Here is a 4,227-nt window from a genome sequence, read left to right as displayed (position 1 = left end):
GGAACCATTAAGGGGGACAAAGGTGACTGATGGTCTTTTGGATATATCTTCCCTTTTCTCCTTTGCCTTTTGCTTCGCTTTTCTCAGCTTTTGGAAACTGAGAAAGAACAGACAAATGTTCAAGGGACCTCTGTTTGATGAAACTGGGAAGTCAACAAATCTAGTCAAAGGGAAACAGGACCTGATTTTTCAGGGAGGGAGGAGGCTGTCCCTTCAGACCAGACTCCATTCACAGCTCACATCCCAGAGTAGTCCGCTCAGCACAGTGCCTTCGAAGCTCAAGTGTGCATCAGAATCAATTGAAAGGCTGGCTAAAACACTGACTGCCAGGTTCCATGGAGTTTCTGACTCAGCTGGGGCCAAAAATGTGCATTTCTAATCCAAGAGATAAGGATACTGGCAATCAACCCCCATCCTTGGGTGTATCCCAAAGTCATCTAGTTAATATAACAAGACACCGTCATTGCTCTTATCATTTAGGAAATTCCAAGTGTTCTAGAAGTTCTGTGCCAGAAACAAGAGGAAGACCAAATATATATTTCTTATCATAAATCACAGTATCACAGAAGGAAAATGCGGCAAATGTTAGCACATGAGGCTGGGCTGATGTCCTTACTCAGAGGTCAGTAAAGGAGGGCATGGGGGTGAGCAGGTTTCTTTCTGGAGGGGCAGGGGGGCAGGGCAGCGGGGAGGACAGCGGTCCAGGCATGGGAACTGACGGCAGATGCCGTGACACGACTAGGGGCTGGCAGCCAGACTAAGCAGGTGCTGAGATTCCGGAGCCATAAACCTCCCTGACCGGGCTGACAATGAAGGTAAGAAGTGCTGAGGAGGCAGGCAGCCCATGACTCCAAGTCTCCGGGAAATAGGAGCGATGGGTAGGGTGGGAACCCAGAAAGGATAAGGCCCAGTTGTGCTGAGCATAGATGTCACCTGTAGGCTCCTTCACTGGGGAAAGTCACAAGCTAGCTCTCTTGTCCAGGAATGGGCTTTCCCCTTGTGGTCCTCCCAAGGGTAGAAGCCCGTGAATTCTAATAACAGCTGAAAACTGGAATTTCTCACCTGCAAAGGCCAAAAAACCTGTGCTGTGCCAAGTTTACTAGGGGAGAGAGAGGGGTCGTTTCTCACTGTCTGGAGCCCAGAAGGAGCTCCACATAGTGGGCAGTTTTCCAATCAGTCCTTTTTGTTCACAGATGGAAGTGGGCCCACAAACCTTTGAGAGCCAAAGGACCCTTAACAGACAACCTTGTTGACTTCTCATTTTAAAGACAGGGTTCTTATACGTGGACAGTGCCTCTCTGTCTGCAATGCATGCTCCAGGAAACGCTCCTCCCCTTCTTTACCCTGTGCTGAAAGGGCAGCCTTAATTAGCCAAGTTTAGTATGTCAAGGCTGTATATTGTCACCCTGCTTATTTAACTTCTATGCAGAGTACATCATGAGAAACGCTGGACTGGAAGAAACACAAACTGGAATCAAGATTGCCGGGAGAAATATCAATAACCTCTGATATGCAGATGACACCACCCTTATGGCAGAAAGTGAAGAGGAACTAAAAAGCCTCTTGATGAAAGTGAAAGTGGAGAGTGAAAAAGTTGGTTTAGAGCTCAACATTCAGAAAACGAAGATCATGGCATCTGGCCCCATCACTTCATGGGAAATAGATGGGGAAACAGTGGAAACAGTGTCAGACTTTATTTTTGGGGGGCTCCAAAATCACTGCAGATGGTGACTGCAGCCATGAAAATAAAAGATGCTTACTCCTTGGAAGAAAAGTTATGACCAACCTAGATAGCATATTCAAAAGCAGAGACATTACTTTGCTGACTAAGGTCCATCTAGTCAAGGCTATGGTTTTTCCAGTAGTCATGTATGGATGTGAGAGTTGGACTGTGAAGAAGGCTGAGTGCCGAAGAATTGATGCTTTTGAACTATGGTGTTGGAGAAGACTCTTGAGAGTCCCTTGGACTGCAAGGAGATCCAACCAGTCCATTCTGAAGGAGATCAGCCCTGGGATTTCTTTGGAAGGACTGATGCTAAAGCTGAAACTCCAATACTTTGGCCACCTCATGCAAAGAGTTGACTCATTGGAAAAGACTCTGATGCTGGGAGGGATTGGGGGCAGGAGGAGAAGGGGAAGACAGAGGATGAGATGGCTGGATGGCATCACTGACTCGATGGACGTGAGTCTGAGTGAACTCCGGGAGTTGGTGATGGACAAGGAGGCCTGGCGTGCTGCGATTCATGGGGTCACAAAGAGTGAGCGACTGAACTGAACTGAGACCAAGTGACTCACCACTCCTTTCCAGCCGTATCTGATTCGAGAAGAGTTAGTCACCTAATCCAAGGGGAGCCAATCTATTGGCTGGTCAGTGATCTTTCCGGTCACTGTGAGACTGGAGTGCCACATTGGTCCATTTTTGTGCAGAGAGAGAGAGACAGAGAAAAGGAAAAGAAAAAAGAGAGGGAGAGAAAGAGAAAAGAAAGGAAAGAAAAGGGGGGAAATCTCAACCTTTCCGACTGGATGTTTCACAGGTTCCCCAAAGCCATTATGTCAATAAGCAACTAGAAATTAGCCCCTGCTTGCCACAACTAGAGAAAGCCCACACACAGCAAGGAAGACCCAGCACAGTGACCCCCCCCCAAAAAAAATTTTTTTTCATAAATCTTAAAAAATACTGCAATGTAGGGATCTCTGCTTATGATACTGGAAAATATACATGTATAGCAATGTATGAGATTCCAAACGAACAAGTAAAATAATGGGGTTAAATGCCTGATACAGTTTTTGCTCTTTAAAATGACTTAAACAACTATTCATCAAGAGGATTCTTGTATCATGTTTCAAAACATAAATGCCTTTAAATTAGATTGCCTGAACATTACTTCCAAAGTTTAACCTAAACCTCAGTAAGTTAAATACTTTTGCTCTTTACCAACTTATCCCAATAATACAGATAGAAAAATCAAGCTGGAAACCAGAGAAGAAAAAAATAAAATTACAAGAGCTGTTCAATGGCTTTCCTGCCTCCCATGGCCCACTTATCCTCTTCAACACCACCATGAAAGCCAAAGTTAAATCACGCAGGCCCCTACCCAGGCTGCCGCAGCACCAAAAGACAAATATTACTGAGACACAGGCCTACATCCATACATGACCACTGGAAAAACCAGAGCCTTGACTAGACGGACCTTTGTTGGCAAAGGAATGTCCACTGGAAAGAGTTGTCTTCAAGACCCCTTAGGGCGACCTGTACAGACAACTGACCGCATATACTACCAGGGAGGCTGCTGTCTGCAGCCACTGCACACTGGGACCCCAGAGGGAAAAGCACACAGTCAGCTTAATTAGCTGCAAAAGGGCTTCTTTTCCTGTTTATGTGTTTCATACACCAATGGCCTATGACTGTGTCAGGCTCATCACTGGCTGTGCCCCTCCTCCTCATTCTAGAAGGATACGGGCCCAGTTTCGGCCAGGGCTGTATTTCTGCTGCAGAGCAGACCTTCCTGAGCACATCTGATAAACCAATAGGACAAGCTTGCCCATGACTCTATCCAAAGAGATACTGTATCCAACAGGGAAAAGGCGGCAGGCCCACTCAAGTCTGCTCAGGGACTGAAACTCAGGGCTCAGAGATCAGAGGGGAGGGGTGAGTTCAAGTCCTGCGTGAATCCCAGGCAGAGATGAGGCTGCAAATAAAAGCTCAAAGAGCTATTTCACCGGAACCTTTGAAAGACATTGGTACTAAATGCTCCTCCACTCTGAGGAGTGTATCTCAAAGCGTTCCACAAAGTATGACATGAGGCCTTCTCCTCACTTCCTCATAGAGCTTAGCATGCTTCTGCCCTGGCAGGTGGCTCGACAGTGGATCCCAGGCTCCTCCACTCCCAGCCTGGAGGCCTCAAGTGTCTGATATTGACATTGATGAGCACCTGGAGGGCTTCTGTTTGGACTCCCAGAAAGAAAGGAGAGACTGCAGGCCCTTCAGGTATGCGTGAAAGCTGACAGACCCAGGAGAAAAACATCAGCAAAACGTTCCAACTCTAGGAGTTTTACTATCTCCAAAATATTTCTATGACCCTCTTTTCATTTGGTCCTTCCAGCAAGGAGTTCTTCCTTTCTGTTAAGGAAACTGGGGCCCAGAGGCCACCTCCACCTTCTTTGTTGAAGATCATCCCTGTGGTCATCCACACAGCCCAGCATCTCTGCTTTATTTTGGCACACCAC

General features: G+C 46.7%; 1 non-coding gene across 1 annotated transcript; it reads right to left on the bottom strand.

Moving 5' to 3' along the window:
* Nucleotides 1-3,222: 3,222 nt before the first annotated feature.
* Nucleotides 3,223-3,357, bottom strand: LOC138084868 (small nucleolar RNA SNORA70). Its single transcript, XR_011145275.1, has one exon. It is a non-coding gene; the product is annotated as a small nucleolar RNA SNORA70 (small nucleolar RNA).
* Nucleotides 3,358-4,227: the final 870 nt, after the last annotated feature.

The sequence above is a fragment of the Capricornis sumatraensis genome, chromosome 8 (genome assembly GCF_032405125.1).
Source record: "Capricornis sumatraensis isolate serow.1 chromosome 8, serow.2, whole genome shotgun sequence".
Lineage (NCBI taxonomy): Eukaryota > Metazoa > Chordata > Mammalia > Artiodactyla > Bovidae > Capricornis > Capricornis sumatraensis.
The sequence above is the reverse complement of the archived record's forward strand: the minus strand, read 5'-3'. Positions and strand labels throughout refer to the sequence as shown.